Source organism: Tyto alba, unplaced genomic scaffold, assembly GCF_018691265.1.
Source record: "Tyto alba isolate M040663 unplaced genomic scaffold, T.alba_DEE_v4.0 Super-Scaffold_6, whole genome shotgun sequence".
Taxonomy (NCBI): Eukaryota; Metazoa; Chordata; class Aves; order Strigiformes; family Tytonidae; genus Tyto; species Tyto alba.
This window is the reverse complement of record NW_024881327.1, coordinates 22505573-22531424: the sequence shown is the minus strand read 5'-3', so window position 1 is coordinate 22531424 and position 25852 is coordinate 22505573. Positions and strand designations below refer to the sequence as shown.

At 37.4% G+C, this 25852-nt stretch overlaps 1 long non-coding RNA gene across 1 annotated transcript in view; it reads left to right on the top strand.

The window, feature by feature from the left end:
• LOC116963184 overlaps positions 1-25852 on the top strand; it is a 163542-nt gene that overhangs the window by 50426 nt on the left and 87264 nt on the right. Inside the window, exon 2 of the long non-coding RNA XR_004408007.2 lies at positions 25567-25670. This is a non-coding gene — a long non-coding RNA (uncharacterized LOC116963184). The remainder of the gene's footprint in view (positions 1-25566; positions 25671-25852) is intronic.

Here is a 25852-nt window from a genome sequence, read left to right as displayed (position 1 = left end):
AGAAGGAACAGTGGAGTGATGTTCAGTACTCTTTCTGGAAAAGACAATGGTTTTGATGTCTTAGGAAACAGGGTAGAGATACTAAATTTTGTAGGGTGGAGAAATAGAGTGAACTAGGTTAGCACATGTTAAGAAATATTATCTCACGTAGTTTTATTGATTTTACCCGAAGTCAAGGTAAGATTTAAAAATAGACTTTATGTGCAGCAGAGAAGAAAAATATGTGTATATGTGTTCTTATATTTTATGAATTTCATAATTTATAATGTTACTGTGGTAGACTCCAGATGCTTCAGTCTAGATCTGGCCCCTATTTTGTTTAGGATTAGGCAAACTGTGAAGATGTGAGATTGTCTTTACATAGTTTACAGAGTAGTTGAAAACGGTGTGCAACACATCTAAGTGCCAGGGAAGTTGTGTATACAATATTTCTAATTAGTACTATTTGGAACATTGTTCTCCTAGTAGATTGGGATAGACTTGATCCCAAGATCTACTGGGAGGTAAATTCATTTATAAACTTTAAGTCAATCTTTTGGTTAAAGTTGCCTGTTAAAGATTTATTTTCCAAAAAATGACTTGGTTTAACCAGATGCCTAATATATTAAAGAAAAATTTCTGTCCTCTGATGAGATGAATCTGGAAGTCCAGTCTGTAATATTCATTTGGATAAAAGGAGATTTATTGTACATCATCTAATTTTTTAGTACATCCATGATAGGTCTGGATTTTCTTGAGTGTTAGGAGGATTCAATGTTGCTATTATTATCAGTTTTTCTTCTGAAGTACTCTGTTCAGTTCTTGTCCATAAGTTGTACAATAAGTCTCTAGTTTAGCAGTATAGATGATTTTTGTACTAAGAAGTTTGTAGCAATCTCTTGTTAAATGAAATAATAAAGGTGTAGGGGGAAAGAGCAACAAATCACATCTCTACCATGATCTAAAAGGAAATATTTAGAATGTTGATATTTGTTTCCGCATATATGTAGAAACAGAGAGCCAAGGCTTATGGCATTCCATAGATTCACACATACATCCAGAAATTACTGAGATTAAGCAAAGATCTGAATGTTTTGCATTAGACATTCTGAATTTATTTTTAGATCTGACTCATCATAGCAGTTATTGAATGTTATACTTAAAGATATTTCTTCAGGCAAATTTTATACCTTTTAAAGCAACATCTTCTGTCATGATCTTTGTGGGCTAGAATCATACATTCTTTGATAAGGGGAAGGGTATTTCAGCTGCAAATGATTATTAGACATGGCTCTTATACATATCACAGTTTCAAGACAGAATATTGCCCAGCCTGCATCTGAAGTTGTGGGCACAAGAGAGCGGATACAATCACATATTTCAGGCTTTCTGTTTCAAGATCATTAGTATTTAAGATGTTTTTTCCAACTAGTCACATCAAACACCTTTTCTCCTAACACTTTTGAGTAAAGTTGTGGAAGTAAACAGAAGAGCTTTTGGCATTCAATCTTTCTACAGTACGGAGGGATCTCTTGGTCGTGACCCACAGTCTGGGGTCAGACCATCCAGGATGGTATTGTGAATTTTTCCCTGTAATTTTAAAAGAAAGATATCTAACAAGTGAACCAATTGTCTTCCACTCCCCTGCCCCACCAAGTCCTCTAAGCAATCAAACACTTTGTTTCCTTAAAAGAGCTGCTTGAATAAACACATGCTATTTTTAATCAGTTAATGTAAAGAGTTGTTTGTAAAACCACTAATATTGCCTGTATTCTGAAGCATTCACCTTCTAAATGAGCCAGCTGGGCTGAAGGGTGAGCTGGAAGGGCAATATGTTAATATAAAATCATAATTGGTACAGATACAGGAAAGTCAATAAATGGAAAAAAAAATATATCTTTCAGTATAGGAAGTAGAGGACATTCCATTGACAATACCAAAGGTCAGACGATACAAATGAAAATAAGTTTTTTTTTTCACATGACCCATAATTAGGTTTTGCAATGCACTAAAATAAGACATCTTGAAGAATAAATGCATTTAAAAGGAGATTACACAAGTTCATGGAAGAAAATTTGAAACAATGGTTGGATGAAACTTTCAACTCATAAAATCTTTGAACTGTGATTGCTGGAAGGTAGAATTGCACAATGGGGAAAGTTACTTTTGTACTTCCCCTTTTATGCTTTTCCCCATAGCTTTTGCTACTGTCCTCTACCTATAAGCTGCAAAGACACTTGTGGCTGTCAAGCTCACTTTGAAGTCAGGGCTTGGCTATGGTTGTGGACTAGTGAGAAGATAATTTCAAGGATGGAATCCCCAGAGAAGTGAGCAATAGTGTGTGCGGTGTTGTGTTTTTGTTTGTTTGTTTGTTTGTTTGTTTGTTTTATCTTTGATCTTTCTGTGTGCTTATTACCTTTACTGTGGTATTGCTTCTTTCCTTATGCTTTGTTGTGATTACATAAAATGCTGAGGCTGGAGCTGTCATCACATGTAGGTGGTGAAATGACTGGTGTAGCAGCTGTCTGTTTGGCAGGACTACAATTTTATGTCTGACTTGCTTCTGCCAACTCTGTGGCTTCCTGCTGATCTCCATCTCTGCATGGAAGACATCTGCCTTGAGCTGAACACAAGCATGTCAAAGAGAGTGCTGGTAAAAACAGGGTCCAGTATGTCCTCTGCAAAATGAATCTATTCCTTTTTGTCAAACTGCTCTGCAAACTAGGAAATTAATCTTTTAGTCTCAAACTGCTATACACAGAGCCCATGACAGAATGAGAAATACATTTGTTTCACCTACAACTGACCAGAAATTGTTTATCAAATAGGAAATCTATCCTCACTCCCTCTGCCTGCTTGAATCTGCAAAAATGAGGGATACTGTGCCAGACCAGCAAATCTTTTAAGTATATGCTTACCTCTGAGCACAATTTAGGCCATTGATGCTAATATTGCTGTTTATATACTTGCATTAGAAAGTGAGTAAATGCTTTGCGACACTCTGAACTGGAGTATTTTGACACTATACAAGCTCTTGTCTTTGAGTGTGTATCTTTGTTGAAGACGGAAACAGTTTTCAGGTATTTCAGAATGTAACATCCTCCTTCTTTCAAAGTGCCAGCCCATTAGGGCACATCATATTGATACTCGCCTCACGATTCTGACTCCTCACAGGACGCTGCGTTAAATTCAAGGTCATGATGTTAATCTTCAAAGTCCTTCACAGAATTGGTACACGTTACCTCAGAGAATCTCTCTTTGTGACTACAACCTCTCCTGACAGCTGTGTTCCTCAGGAATTATGAAGCTGTCAACCTCAAGGGTGAAGCCTGAGAGGGCAGAAGACAAGGCCTCCTCAGCAACACAGCCAAAGCTTTGGAAATCATTATCAGAGTAGATAAGAATGACCACAAATCTCTCTGTCCTCTAGTCAAAGTATAAAACTCACTACAACTTAGCTCCCACGGGCACAACTAAAGACAATAGAGATAGAGGGTGAAAAAAGTTTAACAGTAAGAAAAAAAAGAGCAAGATGGGAGGAGAAGGAGGAGAAAAACTGCTCTCACATTACCTTCTCAAAAGCCTTATTTCTGTTTTGGGGACAAATAATGGGAGTATTTCAGATATTACAGAGAAAGCATTTATATTCGTTCATTAGACATTGTATTTTATTTTAAATTTTAGTATATAGGCATCTATTTGTGTGCTCCTAAGCTTAACTGTTTCCTTTTAATGTAATATTAATACATAGTTAATATATTAACAATGGAGTACATGCCAGAACACCTATATAAGTCAAATAAAATGATAGGTAGTTCCTTTTAATTATTAAAGATATGATTCTTGTCAAATCATGTAAGAATAGGTCAGATTCCACTAGCTGTCTTACAGTGCATAAAGGTCACAAACTGATTCATTGGGATGTGAATGTTTTATGTAATTGTAGGCAAGAAAAATATAAAACCCACTAGCATCTTGTGATCTGCAACCATTATGACAACAGGCTGGCCCTTTATCTTTCTCCACGTTTACCTGGGATTGTCTGCTTTTGACTTTAATTGATATGCATCGCTCTTACAAGTACAAATTAAAGGGGGGAGATTTTTTGTCCCTCATGTTGGAGTATTTATAATTTAAAAACATATAAAGATCATGGTTTGTTTTCAAAACTATTAGTTAAATAAGTGCAGTGAACTGGGCATGTCTCTCCTTCTTGCCATATAGGCATGCAGGTTAAATGGAGCTGATTGTTGATTAGGGTGCCCTAATTCTGCTACTGTTGACAAAAATATTTATTACTCAGAAAGCTCAGGCTTGTGTTTTTCCTTTCAGAACGGGCTCTTGTGTTGTTAGGGTGAAAACAGGAACTGTAAAATTATATGCTTTGCTGGTTTGTGTGTGTGGCAGGGGGTTTTGGTAGCTCAGGAGAGGGCTTCATTGGTGGCCCCCTGTGAGAAACTGCTTGAAGCTCCCCCAGCTCCAAGTCAGACCTGCCTCTGTCTGAGGCTGAGCCAATTAACAATGGTGGTTGCACCTTTCCAGTAACATATTAAAGAAGGGGAACCTGGGAGGAGGAGTTGTGAGTCAACATTGAGGTCAGTGGAAGAAAGGAGGAGGAAGGGGAGAGGTATGCTGGAGCATAGACCCCCCTTGCAGCCTGTGGTGAGAGGGCAGGGCCACCCCCCGCCACCCATGGAGGTCTGTGGTGGAGCAGAGACCCACCTGCAGCCCATCGAGGACCCCACGTTAGAGCAAATGATTGTGCCCAAAGAAGGGCAGGACTCTGTGCAAAGAAGCAGAACTGCACCCCCCGTTCCCTGCCCCCTGCGCTGCTGGGAGAAAGGAGGTAGAGCAAACGTGAGCCCGGGGAAGAAGGGAGGGGTGAGAGGGAAGGTGTTTTTAAGATGTGGTAATGCTTCCCACTGTCCCACTCTGTTAATCATTGTTGTTGTTAGTGTCTGAATTAAACTGATGAGGTTTTATTTCTTCCCCTAAGGAGTCTGTCTTTTGCCTGTGACTGTAATGAGTGAGTCATCCCTCCCTGTCCTTATCGAGCCTTTTGCTTTATTTTTTCCTTCCCATTCCTGAAGGGGAAGGGGTGCGTCAGCAACTGTGCAGTGTTCAGTTGCCCTCTCCACTCAAACCACAGCAGTGCTTCTGATTTAATTACAGTGATGTTAAGTACAGAATACAAAACTTTTTGAATTGATGCTTGGAGATAAGTTTTATCACACTAGAAAAAGAGGAGGGAAGGAGTCAGTCCCACAGACATCACTGGCAGAATTTCCACCTGCTGTCCTGGGGATGGGACTCTGTTTACACCTGCATGCTTGCTGTTAGTTCAGATGGGTATAATACATTCTTCATGTTAAAACTCTCCAGAAGTCAACAGTTAACAGAATTCTTCTGCAGCTTCAAGCTCTTTTATTTTATTTAGGCAGAATGGTGTAAATTCTGTTCTTACTGACTAGCTAAGAAGTTCCATGGCGTTATGGTGTTCTGCAAAAACAGTGGCCATAATGTCATAAATGGGCAGGCTCTTCTTACCCTGTTTTAATATTGTGGCTGCACTTTTATGTAAAATAGTCAAATGTGTGACTATGATTGACACTATGAATAGTAAGCAAATGGTACTTTCTATGCTTTTGATTAATATGAAGTGGGTCATTTCAAAAGCTTATTACAATATAACACTGGTACAGTAATTATATCCTCTATAGCTTGGAAAGATTTGTGTTATTCTAGGTATTTGTGCATAAAATACTCGAGTTTTTGCATTTTCATTCTGTGCTAATGCTCATAAATCTGTAGTGCAACTGTACATCACAGAAAGAGAAAAGAAAATGAAGCTTTGGATGTTAATGATGTGAAAAGGAGACCTATAGGAATGGAAAAAAATACCCATAAATGGTATTTTTATTCAAGGAGAATCTAGTGCCACTTATCTGCTCTGTATGGCAAAGTATTCTGGATGTAGATACTTTTTATTTACTTTGCAATCAGACACCTACTGATTAAAATCCAAAATTTCTGTCCTCCCCATTGGAAAACTGGTTCTTGAAACCAGATATTTAGTTGTCCCAATATAAGTACTTCTAAGATATGCTGTTGCTAGGTCTTAGCATATATGAAACTTATGTTTCTAGTGACTATCACCTGTTCTTAAGCACTGTTTTACTGAGATAAAGATATGTAGAGTGTCTCTTGATGCTTTAGTCCAGCTTTTTCCAGACATCACTGCTGCTTTGGTCCTGCAGGTCATACTTCTGGTTGGCAGCAGAGGCAGCACTATCTCTTGTGGTTCAAGGGTATTTCTGCCCATTTGGCATCCCCTCAAAGGCTACAATGTAGCCTACTGAGTTGAATGAGAAAGCTGCCTCTGACAGTATTTGGCTCTTAGTTAATGCTGAATTTGATCCATTATTAAGGAATAACAGGGATAGCATTATAAATTTAAATACCTCTTTATGAGCCCAGAATAATGCAAGTTCCCTGCCTGTTATGATAAAACATAACAGATTCAATAAACTTCATATATTTTTTTCCTAAAATAGCTTTATTGTTGCCATTATAGCTTCTGGAGGAGCTGGCTGCTATCTTCTTTCATCTGCAGGCAAAACACCTGCTACTTGTAAGCAATTGTTAGTTAAATCACTTAGAAGATTGTCATTTGTTTTAAATGGCAATTAAACTATTGCATTAAGTCACATTTGTTTCTACTGTACTAAAAGTTCAATAATGTAGTGTACCTTGATATGTACCATATTTCGTAGTTGGAAGCGGCAGGTCAAATGTAAAGAAACTATAATGGCACGTAATAAAATACAGAAATAGCCTGGCCTGTCAAGGCCTGGACATGCAAAGAAATGCAGGACTGCTGGGCTTGTGGATCTTGCGTTTCTGTCAGCACAGTTCTGCTTGTTAGTTGTAGGTATTAAAGGTAGAGCTAGCTGAATAGAGAAACATATTTGTGACCTGTTCTCTGTTTGAGTTCTGAGTAGTTAGTATAATGACTATTTTTGACTGCTTTCAAGGTTGATTAACAGAAGAAAATGTACTTATGAATAAATACCTTAGCAAGAGATAGGGAAAATTACTCTAACTATTCACGAATAATGTTCAACCATCTCAAATTCAGATTACTACAACCACTCACGCAGTGATTTTTAGCTGATAAGAGAAAGTGGCCTTTATTAGGATCATGGCTCCATATATATCTTCTAGTTTTCTATACCCTTTAAAAAGTAACGCATTTTGTCCTTTAAAAATGCGAGAGTGCACTTTCCTGAAATGCTCTGCGTGTGTCAAAGGCTCATGATATGAATTCCTTGATGTCAAGGACCATGAGTGGTACAGAAAGAGTTAAGCACTGAAGAGGAGAATATAGATTACTGTGCTGCAGGCATCTATCACAGCACTGGGTGAAATAAAGAAAGTTCAGGAAACAGACATTGCTTTCAACAGAAAACCAATCAATTTTGGATCTATATATAACACAGCATATATATTATTGCACTAAAAAGCATCTGTCTTCCTGTCAGTACTTTTATAAAAAATATGCCATAGAAGGGTTTCTGTAAGAGGAGATAGTTTGTGAATTGCACTGTTGCAACTGGTCAGGGGTCTAAAGTATTTATAAAATGCAGTTAGTGTTTCAGATATACTCATTTTGATCAAAGAGGATTTTGGACTGACTCACCATGCAGACACTCATCTGTTAAATGTCAGACATTAGGTAGTAGTACCTAATAACTCCCGAAAGAATCATTTTGCATTCCCCATAAGTCATGACTCGCATCATACTCAGCTTTGTGTTGCGTAAGGATTTGTTCCTCGCAGGTTGTATATATGTGTGTGACAGCAGGGACAAGAATGATTATGATGAGTGTTGCTGTCAAATCATTATTATGCTTGCTACCATAAACAGAGGCATACAGCTCTAACACCTGCCTGCTCCTTTCCTGTAAACAGCCGGGATCAATTGAAATATATTCTGACAAGACCTAGATTAATAATTACTCTTGTTATAAATGCAGAATTGTGGCTTGCTTATCTTTTATGAATGTGGTGCAGTAGTGCAAAACTGTGTTGGCTAGCAGACTGACTGTAAACAGAGAAAAAAGCCCAGCAGATGAGAATTGTTTTACTCTTTTCTGAGATTGAAACAACATTGAATGAACATGCCAGCAGCTGAAGTTTTCAAGGAGTATCAAACACCATTGGTTAATTGGCCATTATTTCTCTGTCACAACAGTTAAATCAAATAAGATTAATTAGCTATCTCATTCCCAATTGCTGACTGTGATGCAGGCCTGGTGGCTTTTTTCATGTGTTTGGAGGTGAAATATTCTGGATTTTGTGTAAGTGCTTGTGTTTTCAGACTACATTGAACACATTAGTGGTAAAGGTATATCTTTTCTCATGGTATTGGATCTGTTGAGTAGCAATAAGAGAGTGATGAAAATTCTATATCCTTGTTTTTTAAAGTTGCAGTTCTTTACATGTTGTTGTGTGACATCAGAACAAAGGCTTTTATAAAGTAAATTGCAAAAAGGGAAGAGAAAAAAGGGACTGGGGAAGAGGGACAGTGACAGGTTGTAATTGATCTTTTTTTCTTCTGCTCAGTTTAACAGATGCAATTTCTTGTCATGATTCTCTTCATCAGCCTGTGTTTTCCTGCTCTGATCACTCTGCTTTCTCTTGTATTTTTGTTACAGAATTTTGTCTTCATTCAAATATTATAAATTAATAATTCCCATTGTCCCATTTTTCTGCATGAATCTATGGTAAGTAGAAAAACTTGGCTGCTGTTGAAATACAAACTGATGCCCATGGACTGTAGTCACTAGTCAATATGCAGGCACTGCAGTGGCAAACAGCACATTCACTGCAGGGCAGCCTATGTACACTGTGGTTAGCTGGAATCTTTGATTTCCACAAATTATCCTTTAACATAACATTTTAAAGCTATCCTTTAGCATAAATTCTCTTTGTGCTTAGATACATGTAATTTTCTTTTTGAGATCTACTGAGTTTGTTACATGAAGTACATTTGTGATAGTCCTTTGTTTAGATTTGCTTTGATTTTTTTCTTGTTAATAAAATAATTGACCAAAAATCATGTTTACTGTATTTTCCAGAGGAAATCGCATGAATGTACTTTGGCAAGCATTTCTGCAGGAAGTAAAGATTTTCTGTTATCCTTCGGGATTACAACTCTGGATTTGTTCTTCCATGTGGTGAATGTTTTCCACGCCACCTATGATGACTGATGTCAGACTCTATCAGGGTCACCGTTTTACTATTTTTTGGGTCCGGGGAACTCATGGAGTCCATATGTTAGTCCAATCAAGAATCATAGTGTTTTTATAGAGTCAGATAATTACCTCCTACAGTTCTATTTTTACTGGCAGAAAGTAATTTTTAAGCAACATTACCTGACCCCCGAGTTCTAGTAGTTTTTACGTTTTCCATCAAAACCAGTCTGTTACCAATCCCTTCTGCATGTAGTTAATTCCTTGGTTCTAATGACCCACATCTGTCATGGTGAATGTGACAGTAATTCAGAAGTGTTACAAGAGACAGCAGTCACATTACAACTCACTGAAGATAAAGGAACTGTTTCTAAAATTAGATCAATTACTTTGATATTTAACTGCAGATAGCTTTATGTGGAAAATCTGCTTTTTAACCCTTTAAAAGGAAAATTTATTATCTTAATTTTACGGGATCTCTTTTACTACTAAGAGCATAACTGACTGTGTAGGGGTTGCAGTGAAAAATAAGATAAAAGAAATCTTACTGCATGGAAAAAGTGCATGAAGTGATATAGGATTAAGGACAGATAGTTATATTCCTTCAACCAGAGATTAAATGGAGACAGACACAGTAATTTTGTTAACTGGTCTGTATGTTTATGCTGAGATGCAATTTTTTTAACATTAAAAATTGCACAAGGGAAACTTTTCCTTTGGAATGGAAGGAAAATTTCTTCTGCCAGAAACAAGGAACTGTTGGTGGTAGAAAAAACATGAAAAAGATTCCCTTTGCTCACCAACCTTTCTCTTTTAAGCTGTATTAAGTTTAGATGGAGTACCTGCTGTCACTTTATAGAACCTTATAAATAACATAAGTTAGGAAATCATTGAACTATTCGATGTGAGAAACAGAGGCTTGAGCAACATAGAAAAGATGGATTGAATCTCTGCCTAAAGACATATTGAGCATCATAGTCATTAATGAGAGATTTTCAGATATAGATCCATATTGATTTGAGTAACAAATACCACTTAGAATACCTGTAATTCCTCTCTTGTCTCCCAAGACATAGCCTTAGCATATTGCTGTGGCTATTTAGCAGTGTGAGACACTGAAGTTTCACTAATTCTCCTCTTGCGCTGATGCTACTGTATTATTCTGGTAGATAGCACTTCTGATTCAAACCAGTTTAAGGTATAAGTGAGGGGAGAATAAGGGTCAGTGACTTCAGGAAAAGTTCATGGGCAAGAGTAGTGTGGCATTCAGTTCAGCCCCAGGATTTCTGCATAGGTCAGTGAATATTGTCATTACTTATGTCACTTCAAGCAAGGGAAGTTAAAGTGCATATGCAGTAATGTTGATTATCATTCAGTGGGATCTTACCAGATTGTTACCTTTCCTTTCCGGAGAACACTGCTCTCATTCTAGGAAAAAAAGGAAAGCTGTAATGGCAGAAGCTTGATTTCTTCTCAGCAGATAAAATATGTCTTTAAAATATTTTAACAGGAAGTGATTGCCAAGGGGTGAGGTGAGGATGATGGGAAAAAATTGTAGTATGGAATGTATTCCTCCTTTGTTGAAAAACTGTAGTCACTGTTCATTTAGGCAAATGGTTTCTCTTCTACAGCAATTTACTCCAGTCTCTTCAAACCTTACTTTTATATTTGGAATGAAAGAAAAAAAACACCAATCCCTCACCATTTACCAGACATTAGGATTGTGGGACACTAAGTTTGTCTTTTTCATGCTATTGTCTGTCTTTCCAAACTTGTCTTTTACGCTAGATCCTGACCTGCTGTAAATGGGCAATATTAATAGAGCTCTGTCAGCATACACAAGATTCAGCTTTGGCTCACCCTTCACTCAAGTACATCAGTAATTTTTATGTATACTACTAGTAAATTTGTTCATACATTTGCTGAAGGCTTAAATTCTTGTCAGTACTGACATTATGTTATCCATTCTCTCAATGGGTGGATGAGGCTGTAGAAAACAGGGTTGATGTACTGTCATTCTGAAAAACATGGCAGCTTTTCAAACTTAGGCTCATAATGTCAAAGTTCATTAGGCTGTATGAATAACTTGGACTGTATGTTTACAGAAGATGTCAAGCACCCATATCCCACCTGTTTGTGCTTCAGGGGCTAATTCAAAGTTGTATTACAAAATCTCTGCTCATCTTTCTTGCCTAATCATGGACAAAAGTGCACTGACTATGTTTTTATGTTTAAACTTCCCAGGAGTCTGATTTTTTTGCTCCTTAGCCTGCCCAGTAACAGCCTGTAATGCTTTGGTCCCTGGAAGTTGCTTTCCTCCTCTATGCTATGTGCTCTGAATGTGCTCTACTAATTGGGATCACTAGAACAGACAGTGAAGAAGGTTTGCAACATCCTCCTTCCTTCATATAGTAGCTCACTGTGTAGAGCTCTTATTGATGTGATCCTGTCTTGTCAGACAGGATCAATTCCTTCCTCTGTCTTGAAAGGTGTGAAGACAATTCAGGTACTTCTCATGTCCCAGAAATATTCCTTAGCATCTGTGCTTAATCTTTCAAATGGAAATAATATCTTATCTTTATGAGTGAACATAGAGAACAGTTGACCGCCATTTATTTTACAACAACCTTATAAGTATTCTAATTTCTTTTTTCTTTTTCAAGAAAAAATAGAAGAAGGTCGATCTCTTTCAAGCTTTAATCTCAAATAACAGTTTTTCTAAGCATGTTTCTATTTTTGTTGGCCTCCTTTTGGACTCTTTCGTGTTGCTATGTGTCATTGTTAAAGCTGTTATTCAGGACAAGGCACAATCTTTTTATTCGAGAGCTCAAAGCAGTAAGTAAAGTAGAATAATTACCCCATATTACAGATAAAATTACAGTTAATATATTTGAATCTCAATTTCACTATTTTACAGTGTGCTTTCCATTGTTAACTCCTTACTCAGTTTATGGTTGATTTGCTGCTTCTCCATAGTACCTAATTTAGGCAGATCTTACCGATTTTATATTTGTGCATTGGATTTCTTCACCCTAAGTACAATGTTACCCCCTTCTTAATGAATTTCAGATTCTGATTTTGAATAATTTCTGCAAATGTTCAAAACTACCCTGAAAATTCAGGAGAATACAGAGTGCTTGCATCACTTTTAAGCTTTGTTATCTGCAATTTTTTTGTTCTCTCTTTTCCCTGTTTTTCATGTTCAACGTTGCGTGTTGTTCAGATCATCAATGAAAATATTGACTAGAAATAGGGTTTTTTGGTGGTTGTTGTCTGTTTGAAATGCTGTCTCAATTTGACATGGAATTGCTGAAAACTCTACTTGTGAGATTTTTCAAGCAGTTGTTCTCCCATGTTATAGGGAATTAATCCAGACCAGATTTTCCTAGTGTAGTTATGAGATTGCCATAGAGAATATTAAAAAAAAAAAAAAAGTAATGTTAATGTTTATCACATCTATTGTTTCCCTGTTATCCATTAACTCGCAACTCTGTCAAAGAAATAAATTATGCCTGTTTGATACAACTTTTTTTCTTGACAAATCCATGTCATATGTTTTTTATCATTTTACTTTTCTTGAGGTGCTTATGAATTGCTCAATAATATGTTCCAGAATCTTTTCAGGAATCAGTTAGGCTGTCTCCAATTCCCCAGTCCCTTCTTTCTCTCCTTCTTAAAGATGGTACAATGATTATCCTTCTTCAGTCCCCTGACACTTTCCAGTCCACTGTGAATTTTAGAAAAATACGTTAAAGTTTGAGACTGTTTCAGCTGTTTCACTGGGTCCTCAAGACTGAATTTAATCAAGCCTTGCAAACTAGCATACATGTAATTTATCTAAATATTCCTTATCCTATTGTTTCCCTAACTTGGCCGACAGTCCTGTTCACTTTTTAAATATCTGGTTACAATTCACCTTATTTGTAAAGAATAAAACTATGTGATATGTCAACTTTTTTGCTTATCATCAACTCACTTGCCTTCCCTGTGAAACTGTCAAACTGTATTTTCCTCTGGTTTTGTCTTTTAGTATATTTATAGGATCTTTTCCTGTTTCTTTCTTAGTTGATTGGTATCTCAGCCTTTTTTTTTTTCACCTCTGTGTGCATGTGCTTTATATTCATAGTACATTTTGTATAGTTCTTTTTGACTTTCAAAGTTCTTAAAGAGGTCTTGAAGTAATCATTAAATTCTTAATATTTTTTCTTCTTACTGAATTAGTTGGAAAATGTGATTTTAATATAGTGTCTTTCAGAGATTTTCATTGCTCTCAGAGTAGTAGATGCAGTCATTGTGAAGGATCAAACACCGCTTTTACTTTAAATTTTGCTGTGAAGAAATGTTATTTAATTTGAAAGCTTAAAGCCATGAACTCTGTTATGAAGAGATAGATTCAAACTCTCTTCCACTTTCTCCCATGAAAAACCTCAAATTAAGTTTTGATTAGATATAGGCCATTTTTTCCTCCTTTGCATTCTGTATGTAAATTCTACACAAAAAAACCTTGGGTTGAAGTAATGACCTGTGTGGCTTTGTCAGCATTCAGGAACATAAAAACATGTATTTTCCTCAGTCTGTATGAAATGAATCAAATAATTTACTTGGCCTTTACGTAGTATCCAGTACTCACCTAAATTCCCAGATTGTGCTGAATCCAGTATTGTTGGTTTGTTTTTTTGTGGTTTAGATTGTCTGTAGTTACTTTTAGATGTATTGCATAGCTCATTCAAGGCTTCTTAACATGATAATCAAATCAAAATGTGCTGTTTCCAAAGATGAAGGTTTTGGTTGGGACAATTCTCACTTGGGAAGTGGAGAAAGCAAGAAGCGGAGGTAGGATGGGATTCTGTTTGAAAAGCCCTAAAAGCGTTGTCCTTGCCTTTCCTGCTGCCAGGGAATTCCTTTTTTATGTGGAATACATAGGATGGAGAGGGTTCCTCATTGGCTACAGATACAAGGAATTTCCTCAATCACTTTCCTTGCAAGTGGTATCTACAACCTTACATCCTGAGGCAGAAAGGGCTCTATAGAAAGGGTAAATTTTACTTCTTTTTGGTAATAGATTGTTTTAGGTAGTTTTCTGCTTGGCATGTGCCTGGTGTGGGTTAATCTTAGTCAGAAATATGTAGATGATTTTCTTGTTACTTTAGATGTGCTGCAATAGATTTCTCTTCAGAAATAGCTATGGCCTGGAGTCAGTCAGGCATTTGAGCATGAGTGTGACAGTTTTTTACTATAAATAGGTGCTTTTTTGAAATGAGCCTGAATTTGTGTACTTACCTTTTTGCAAACTGAGTCCATACCAATGACCACTGTAAATTGGATGAATCATGAATTTTCTTATATATATGCTTGCTGCCATTTTCTAAATCAAATAACCCAACGCTTCTCCTATTCTCACATTTCACTGATTTGTTTTTGTACTCCTTCTTTAAAAGTGTCCTGAGGTTTCTTTCCTTGAAAAAGTGCTATACGTCTTGAACTTGTTGTTAGAAAAACTTTGTGCCGTTAAATTGATGTAGGCGTCAACTGTTTCTAAAGATTTAATACCAAATAGATTTTTTGGAAGGTAAGGTGATATTAATACACTAGATTACGTTTATAGAGATTCAGCAACTCTTAGAATGGTTAGATTTTCTTGTGATTTACAGATGAAAGACTTCACAACTAAGGGTTGTAAAGCAGGTATGTTTATTCGGTGCCGGGCACATGGGGGATCGCTCAGCCACAACAAGCATGCGCCCCCCCTGCCACTCTAGCCTGGCTTATATGTTACAAATTGTTGCATATTCATGAGACGTCTATACATATTCATAATCCATCCCCACCCACCCTCGCTTCTTATTATAATTAGGTCTCCTCCTCCTTGCGGCTGCGCAGTGAGTTCCTTTGGTCCTGGGCAGGGGTTGTGAAGAGCTGGGCAGTGGTCGTGGGAGGAAATATCTCCTCTTCCTCACTGCTGAACTTTTCATCCTGAATTCCTGCGCAGTCTCTGTCACCTCCTGGACCCGGGCCAAACCGAAGAGCTGGTTTGTGCTGGTTGTGAGGTGTTCTTTGCTAATACACACTTATTTAAGGAAAGAAAGGGGGGGGGGCTTTGTTTTGAACAGGAAATAGAGGTAGAGCAATACAAACAATGTATCTTGTCTCGTGCAAGCATAATACCAAATTTGGTTAATATCCCATTTCACTTGGACATTATGGTAGATTTGTTACGTCACCTTTACAGCAATTTCTCTTGCCTGCATTAAACTTAAATTTTAAACATTTAGTTTGGGAAGAATAGGCAACTGTCCTCAGTTTCTCTTCACTCCTGGGTGGAAAATTGCTTTGCTCATCCATTTTGTAGCTAAAGTCACAGAACTGTAGGGAAATTGTTAACTGTCTGATTAAGTAATTATCTCATGTGCATTTAAAAAAAAAAAAAAAAGACATCTGAAATAGCATGAGAGTTGGTACTGACCAGATCCTTTCCTAAAATACTTTATTTAATATAGAATTAGGTGAACTCTTATATGTAAATGGAGACAGAGGGAAAGATCTGCCTGGGCAGATCAGCTTGAAGGGTTGAGGTCTGTAGTTCAGTATTTCAGTGACATTTCGGTCTTGTAAATATCAGCTTCATCAAGTCAACAAATAGTCTTCACAGATTGATAACCAACAAAACAAGACAATGCCCTTCTCCTAGGATTCTTCTCATGATTTTACCAGTGGACACTGGATGATAAAAGAAAACAGATAATCCAGTGTAAAAGTGCTGAAAGAAGAATCAGATCTTTTCTAGTTCTTGGCTAAGACTATTCATGCAGTTTTATTTGGGTCATTACTCAGTGTCGTGGTTTGAGCCTGGTCGGCAGCCAGAACACCTAGTAAGGATGAAGATGTCAGAAATAGGAAATGCACTTCAGAAAAAACATCCAGCAAGGCAGATGGAGAGCTGAGACTATGGTGAGCAGCAGGATCTCCCATCAGTATCAACAGGTATCGTACTTGTCTCAGCAATGCTATGCATCCAGCTTTGATGGATTTTGCTTTTGCTGTTTCTGCCATCAGTGGAGGTTGTGGTTGTTGTCTTATGGGAGAAAAATAAGTTTCTTTGTACAACTGACAGCCTAACACTCCTTGACACATCCATGATTTGCTTGTACTGAAGTATTAGAGGCTATGCATGTTACATGTTGGTATGTACTTTGTCACTGTGCTTAGAATCTGGCAATTAACTATCAGTTTGAAGCATCTTCATTTTTACATTTTAAATTGAAAGGAAGAGCAAAGGGAAAGACCCTGTTAATACAGTAACTAGATAAATTAAGTAGAGGGAGAGCATAGATGAAAAGAGGGCAAGAAACATTAAATATTTATGAACTCTTGCTTTATACTGCTTATTTTGAGGAGAGTTCTTTATTCTACATGAGTAGGCCACACACCATCCACAGAATTTCACTTGCACTAGTAGGTTTTGATTTTAATTTTTAAAAGGATTTTTTCAAGAACAACAGCTTTGTAATTTTTATACATCTAGGAGAGTGTGTAGCATGAATGGTCCTTTCTTTTTTTTTTTTTGAAAGAAACTTACAGTAGTAAAAACAGGTGCAGATGGGGTACACAGAATATTTAAACCATGTGTCTTATCCTGGTTGGTGAAAGAGTTCTATCTGTCAGTTTACCAAACTTGCGATTTTATTTGTGTGTTGCATAGCTTTTCAGTTGCTTTTCTATTCTGTTTACGTGCTAGTGAACTAAACTTGTACTTTATTCAATGAGACCTGCAGCATAAGCTTTAAACCTCAAGTTGTCCTTTGCTTATCCTGGTAAGAACTTGAAGTCAATTTGTCCAACACAAAATGTGAAGAGCAGGTAAACAAGTAGTTATAGAGGCTTTTATTCCTCACAGCTCATTGTTGTAGATGCAATTTTTATCAGGTAAGTATTCTGCTTCATGGTAGCTAATGCAAAGTCTGTATCCCATTGGGTAGAGATATAACCAGGTGCTCCATCAGAAGTTTATAACTTCAAGAAAACTTTAATATTCCAAAGGTAAGTTAACAAACTTTGGAGGAAGGATTTTTAGAGCAAGAGAAAGATCTATATGTCTCTCACTTAAGATACCACCTAACTTATCTGATAATTGTACAAGCCTCTTGAGTTTTTTAGCTGTTGCATTTCAGCTCAAGACTTGCAGATTAGATTCAGTATTATTTGAATGCTTAATTTCAGGCACTATATTATAGCGTGGCTCCCTGCGTAGTGTAACTCTATCATGGCTGAGACTGGCTTTGCCCTCATTTTACACCCCTGCTCGTCATCATTCCAGGTCTTGCAGCCTTTTAACCACCTCTTCTCTATTTCTACCATTTCCACTGTTTTCATTGCATTAAACTTTTTTTAAAAAATAAAAAAATTAACAATGCCATATTGGTAGCTGTAGCATGTGTGTAGTGTTGCAGTGTGGCAATGAAACTTTAATATTTAGATACTGCTCAGCGAATTTCTTTTTCAACAGAACTCCTTTGAGTGCAAGCCTTTCCTGGGAGGCAGAGCCCAAGGTAATTAGGCATTACCTAATCTCCTCAGAGCTTCTACCACACCCAGGGGAGGACATGTCTAGAGAGGTGCAGCAGCACTATCCTGTGAATTCTTAAAAATCTGGACACTGTAGCAGTACAGGGAGAAGGGATGGAAGAAAAAATTCAGGTAGGACTCAAATCAAGAAATCTGTAGTTACTAACTTCATCTTCAGACTGCACTCTGAGAAACCCTTCCTTACTAGATTTTCACAGCCTCTTTTTAAAGTAAGTGTAACTTGTCAGTAGTCAGGCCTAATAGTACAAAAATGTAACTCATCTTCAGTTTCACTTGAGGGTGAGAGGAGCAGCTGAGCTCACAGGTTCCCATTTAACACACATTTGGTTAGCCCTGGGTTAACACATCCCATTACTGCATTTGTGGTACTGGGCTGAATTAATAGCATTAACCCTTTGCATCTTTCTAAGCACTGGGTTGCCTTATGTTGAAAGATATTGAATGGCTTACAGATATTTTGACTTCAGAGCGAAGGGAGCGTCCGGGACCTGAGAATGTAAAGAGAACTGGAACTCCATTTTGAAAGAAGAGAATTCTACTAATTATTTAATCAAGAGCTACATAAAAGATATATAGGTTGATAGATAAGTATTATCCAGTAGTATGCTGGAAAAATTGGCATACCTTTCTCCATCAAAGCAGAAGTTACTGCAGTAGAAAAAATTTAGAATATTTGTCTTTTTTACCCCCACTGCTTGTTGGTAAACAGGATAAATGGCCTGAATGGGGGAAAAAAACAACAAACCCACAAGAAAATATTCTCATATTTTCAACAATAATACTTTCACTCAGAAGGTAGGTATGATCTCTAGTCTTCATCTAGCTCAGGTTTCATATTTAGAGGTCCCAATCTCTTCTGCTTAACACTCACTGTAGCACTTTTCAGTCCCTTTCATCCCTGTGCTTATGTATAGTAATGCTTTCTCTTCCTCAGATGCCTGAGGTTTTTTTATGTCTCTGATATCTTTCAGATAAGGACTTCCAGGGCCACAGGTCTTTCAACAATATACCTCTACAGCATACTTTTACTACTTTTCCAAATGGACGAGGTTGTCACTAAGCAGGAACATAAAGCAGTTTGTCAATTTTCAGTGGGTATCTTGGGAAATCTTTTTTTTGCTCTGTAGGTAATGTGTGTCTGTTTTAAGCAACTGTCTCCACCAGTGAAGCCTGTCTTACACCTGATAATTCACTTCAGTGAGAACTGGATGTTCTGAGTACAGTGCAATAGCACATATCAGGCTTATAAGTCTGCTACCACAGATGCTAGATCAAGTAATAAAAACGGCAAGATGGAATGAGGGCAGGAGAAGTCCTATAATTTTCAGAATTTTCAGTATGTTTTGGATTGATCTAATAGCGACAAAATTGTTCTAGTAAAGAGCAATCTGCTGTGAAATGAAAAAGGATGGTTTTCCTGAACGTAACAACACCTTGTGAAAATGAACCCTGTGGAATGAAGTTGGAGTGTCAGAACTTAGACATCCTTGTTTTTAACATAATGAGAGCCCATTCTTGCCTCTTGTTTAACAAGTGGTTTTAGATGACCAACAGCTGGCATGCACGTTCTGAGAGATAAAGAAGAATCTTTAAGAAGGGGAAGGAAAAGCGCATTTTTAAGACCTCCATGGGAATAGGAATTTAAAAATCCTCCTTAGAAAATCTAATGGCACTGTTTCCTCTTCCTTTTCTTGAAACCTTTTAGAGCTCCCTGCAAGGGATAAAACTGCTGCAGAGACTCTCAGCGTTCCTGGGCTCTGGGACAGTCAGAATCCTGGCTGCACATCAGTGTTAACTCAGCTGGGAACATGCGTGTTCATGGGGGGCTTATTGTGGTCTCACCAGAGGGGTGAACGAGGCATCAGAAAACCATACAGATTTGTAAGTTTGAAAAAATGACATATTTCTCTGAAGAAATTTTCAACTGGAAAACTTTTTACTACCTTTACATATGTTGGAATAGTATTGTCCCCCTGCTGTAAAATAGGTAGACCAGATGTTATCAGATGTGCTTAGTTGGCACAAGTGGCTGTCACTCTTACTAATTTCAGAGTAAAAAGAGAAAGACTGTATTCCTCACTAATAATATGCCTTCTTTCTTAAATTTTTCTATGGAAGTTGTAGTCCCAGGTTTACCACCTGCTATCCTTACTCATCTGAAATTACACTATATGCTGAGTGAATGCAAAAGAAGACAGTGTGTCCTACTTTAATGAATGGCAAGATTAAGTTCTAATTTTGTGTTGCTTTCTTCAACCCTCTTTCAGGGACCAAATCTCCCTGCTTTTTGATTATGAGTGCCCCTGTTTCATACCTCACTTTCAGTAGTTTTGCATCTGCATTACTATAGAGTAAAAGTGGGATGAGTTTCAGTGTCCTTATATTATCATGGGTTATAATTAATTTACTAATCTGCCAAATGAATATCTTTTTCATGCTGGTGGGTAGATTTAGTTCAATACCCTTTATGGTTTGAAGTTTGCTCTGTCATCTCTATTGGATGTACATACTGGCAACTGCTCAAGCTGAGACAGATGAAGGAAATTTTAATTACCTTGAGGGAGTTAAGATTGCTTTTTCAAACATAATAGACTATCACTTAAACTGGATTATTAGCCTTTCCATTTTATTTTTCAGAAGGATCATCTGTGGTTTTTAGAGGATATTGAATTCTATATTACACCATTATTATCCAGATTTACATTCTGCAGTTTGCATTCTGTCTTTAAATTTTGGCAGCTGTTTTAGATTTTTTAAAATCATTAGTGTTTTATTACTTGATATTGCTGAGCTTGATATTTTCTAACAGCTTTTGTCAAATACAGAAGGTAATGCCTTTAAGTTTTTTATTATTAACAGCTTTTCTTCCCCCCCCCCCCCCCCCATCCATGTTGTACAGTTGGGTATTTCTTCCTGTGTTGGTGTTCAGTGAGAGCATTAACAAACACCAATTTTCTTCTCCCCACCTCTTTTCTGCAGGTAGGTGTATGGAAGAAGAAAAGAACAGTTTTCCTGGCAGTATTATTGTATATGACAGCAAGAAAGACAAAGATAAAATAATACACACACCCCAGTTATTTGAACAATAAAAGCAGAGAAACAATGAATTCCTTTTAGCCGCCAGGGAACAGTGAATTTGTGTCATTTGACTGCATGTAATATTTCTGATGTAGCCTCAGTTTGAAAAAAAATTTCAAACTTGGTGTATATGCTCAGAGATTGAGGTTTTGTGTCTTTCCCACTCAAATCAGCATAACCTTTTCTCAGATCAAACAGTGCTAACCATAGACAGTTACAAACATGTTTGGAATAAATTAGCTCATAAACATTTTATTCCCATCCCTTAATGGGGAATGCTTCACAATGCACTGTCAAATATGATGAGATTTCTCATTTTATGGCTCACTTTATCTACAGTCTAGTAATTGCACTTTCAATGGCACAGTATTTGTGTGAAGCAATGGTGACATTCAGTGCCCAGTTAGACTACAATGGGATTAATCCTCTGCGTAAGTTGCTTAAGGGTCTTATAATTCATATTCTCTTGTTTTACAATGTCAGGTATGAATTCAAGAGGGAATCTGAATATGCAGTATGTTCATCTACATGAAATAATGAGTTGCTTGAAATACTGAATGTATTTTCCAAAGACCTGACAGCATAAGAATGATCTGCAAATATTTTTCCACCTAGCAGTGCTGAGTACTGCACCTGGGGATATGGGAGTTTATACTGGTTTTGGAAAAAAATCTGGAAATTAACTGCATTATGTGAGACTGCACCTGCAGTGCTGTGTCCAGCTCTGGGGCCCCCAACACAAGAAGGACATGGACCTGCTCGAGCGGGTCCAGAGGAGGCCATGAAGATGATCAGGGGCTGGAGCACCTCCCCTGTGAGGACAGGCTGAGAGAGATGGGGTTGTTCAGCTTGGAGAAGAGAAGGCTCCGGGAAGACTTTATAGTGGCCTTCCAATATTTAAAGGGGGCTACAGGAAAGATGGGAAGAGACTCTTTAACAGGGAGTGTCGGGATAGGATGAGGAGTAATGGTTTTAAACTGAACTGAAAGAGGAAAGATTTAGATCACATATAAGGAAGCAGTTCTTTACTGTGAGGGTGCTGAGGCACTGGCACAGGTTGCCCAGAGCAGCTGTGGCTGCCCCCTCCCTGGCAGGGCTCAAGGCCAGGTTGGACGGGGCTTTGAGCAACCTGGTCTGGTGGAAGGTGTCCCCGCCCATGGCAGGGGGGCTGGAAATAGGTGATCTTCAAGGTCCCTTCCAACCTAAACCATTCTATGTTTCCATAATTCTGTGGGTTGATTATAAAGGGTTAATTGTAAAAAGCTTTAGTGGTGAACACTTGAGAGCAATGTAGTCTATCAAGAGTCACACACATGTGGTAAATTATGAGTGGATTGTATGTAAAACACTTTATATAGAGATTTTAGAGAGCTACATTTTAGCTGGGGAATCTAGTTCGGTTTAAGCGAAACAGAGAAAATAGTTCAACTACTCTTACCTCTTGAATTAGCCTGTGTAGTTTCTTGGAATTAGGAAGGAAAGATGAACATCTAGGCCCTTTGTGCATCTTGCATGCAGTAGCCTTCTAGTGCTTAAGTCCCTCAATGTTCCAGGTAAATCTAACATACTCTGAAATGATCATACACCGACAAAACACAGCTATGGGTGCTGCCTTTCTGAAATGCAAATGTTGGATGAGGTTGTGTATAATATCCTCTTGGTGAGGATATTTGCTCAATATATGGAAGACCAAAGCTTAGTGCTTCATAGGCCTGAAGATATTCAAATCTCAATTTCCTACCAACACAGAATCTTTTTGTGAGACTGTATAATGGATGGAGAAGAGAGAACACTTCTTACTATGCCGCTTCTACTATTCTGCAAAATGCCTACTGGGCAGGAAAAATCTCAAAGAACATAGCTTCAAAACCCGAATTTAGAGCACTGTCTTGTGCTTCAGTTCAGCTTGAGGACAAGAAAGGGCTTTGAGGACTCTGTTCACTAATTTATTACCACAAAAACAGAAAGAGATTTTGATTTCTAGCTCTGAGATAGCTCTTAAATATTGTTTCACATTCCACCTGGGTCACCTTCTCTTCATTAAAACACCTTTGCGTTGTTCAGTCTTTGCTTACTGAAACATATTCAAGATTGTGTACTCTGCAGGGCAGCAGCGAAGCTAGAATATATTTAATTCATTAAGACTCTTCTATCAGGCTTCCCCATGCCTCCCCTTCTCCCCTGACAGTGTTTGGGATGTATTGTACTTTTATCATACTCTTCTTCAACTCTATTGGCTAGGTTGTTTTGTTTCTGCTTTCTTTGCTAACTGGGGGCTTTGTCTTAAAGTCATGGTCTGGTCTGATATACTTGGATGCAAACATCAACAGCCTATTAATCCCAGTTGTAAATCAGTTAACAGTAGAGGTAGACTGGTTTAGGTTTAGCTCCTAATCCATGTTGTTGGAATTAATTATTCTTTTACAACTGAGCAGCCTCACTGATTTCTGTTAGGCAACTGAGGGCAGAATGTATTTCCTGAAGTTTGTTGGAGAGAGATGCAGCTGAGTGAGCTACCAACACCAGACTGCAAATACTAGACTGAACTTTATTGTGATGTGATAGCTGTAAGAAGGTGGGTCAGCTTCTGTATTGTGTGGATGATGGTTTAGTCTGGTCACAGAGGACCCTCTTACTCTTGCTGCTTAGTTTGGTTTTTGCAGTTACAAAAGGCTTGTGCCAGTCACCACCACTTCAGCTGCCAGTTTGCAATGACTCGTGCTGCCCGTTGTCTCACTGTTCAGCCCCATCCCTCCTATGTAGTCTGATTTCCAGTATAGACGCCGTCTTTGTTTCTCCAGACAAACGCACTGACCTCTTACTGCTGACTCCACAGCCTAGTGCCTAAATGGTAGTCCAGCCGTGTATGCTGTTTCTGTGCCCACGTGCAACCTGCAGCATTGGTTTCATGGTCTGAATGTTAAACTTGCTGTAGGTGGAGAGTCTAAGTAGCAGGTGCTTTTCTCAGTTGCCTTTGAACTGATGTTTCACTTTGGAAGTTTGATTAATATCAGATTAATTTACTTTAATAACATGTGAGGATGTGTTGCTGACCCGTGGCTGCTACTGTATTTGCCTCACCCTTTTAAATAGGAGTGTTTGTCTAGTGAATGGAAACTTATTGAAGCCTGTAGAAGACTATCAACTTCCTTGTAATTTATCACATCAGTGAGACGTTGATTTTGATGGCAATTAATTTATGGCAAAAATAAACAACAACCAAACAGTATTTGTATGTTAGTGTTAACCACTGTGCTTCAAAGGTAGCAATTAGCTTAACTGACAATTAATATAAGCAAACTGTAACAGTGAAAACATGAACAAAATTCATTCAACCCATCCAGTTTATTTGGTGTAATAAAAATATACTGACTTAATTGATCTTTAGCTGCTATAAGTTAAAACTAATGACTTGAAATGGAGTTTTAGATATTGGCTTTAGGGAATGGTATTTTCTTGTGTAATAAAATACAGTGAGATGCACATAAGTAAATACTTTATGTTCACCATTAAAGGAATGATGTACATTTCACTGTCACAGGATAAATACCTATAAACAATTAATATGGTGAAGTCTCCCTGTTTTTTAAAAGCATAATCTCTGCCAGTAAATGCAATAGGGACTAATATTGCTAAATTGAATGATTATGGCAAGAACTTGATAGGGGTTATTTTTCAAAACTCTAGTATCTCTGTTTAGTCTGGGGTTTGTTGATAATTTGTTTGTCATTGTTGATAACCTGATCTTTAAAGTGTTTTAAGGGACCATTATTAATGTGATTTTTTTTTTTTGTCTTTTTTAAGTTTTGTAATTCTATGTAAGAAACACTAACTGCACCAAAAAGACCATTTACAATAACTTTTGACAAATTTTATTTATGTTCTGTTTTCTGTTAATAGTTATATTTTTGATGGAGAAAAAGTAATGATTAGGCAAACATAAGAGATTCAGGCAGTCACAACCAACCTGGGCTGTGTTTCATTACACAACAGGAAGCTGAGTACCAAGTGAGGTGATTAGTTGCCATTAAATTTCATGTGCATATGTCATGAGATGTACTGATGTTTTCAGGAGTGTAAGTGAAGAACAAATTAATTCATTCAAAATTATGTTGCACCTATACATAAAATTCGGCAATTTTATTTACACTTCCAATTGAAGCACAAGTTGCTGTTGGAAAGAAAAATAGGAAAAAAAATTCTCTCCATTCTTTCTGTGGCTTGTAACCAGCAAGTTAAAACCAAATATATCATAACACTTAAATCACTGTTTTTCATTAAACTAACAAGAAATGTAAATATTTTAGGTATTAATCAGATTTACAGTTAAAATTAAATGAATGAACCAGCAATGATACTGGATCGAATCATCAGGTGGACAATTTTACCCACTCAATATTGTGGCTAACCACACTATGTGGTAATGTCAAGAAATCCATTTCTAAACTGATAGTTAGCTCATTTCCCTGCAGTATAACGTACTAGAAAAGTATGGCCATTAATGGCACTTAGTGTATTTATCTTTATTGTATTTATTTAGTTGCTTTTTGAAACTTTTTATAGTTAATTTTCTCTGTAGTACCCCGTGCCAATTAGTTTCATAGTTTAGTTATGCATTGTGTGATGATTTGATTGATTTTTTGTTTGTTTGTTTGTTTTTTCTCCAAACCAGATGAAAGCTTAACTGGTGAGAATACTCATACCTGCTTGGAATCTCCTGGATGTTACCACACCATCATACCTAATGACTAAAGTTCCTGTTTACTCTTGAAAAAGGTAGTATTCACTGGTGTTGTTTTAACTGAAGTTGGTATAGCAAAAGTGTTACGAGAATGGCTACATCTCCAGTTTCTTCAAGTCTTACCTCTTTGTCATAATACTTGCCTCTTTTATACTGAAAGAAGTGCCAGCTTAATTGACAGTTTGGTTTCCCACTATACATGTCTGCAAATGCAAAT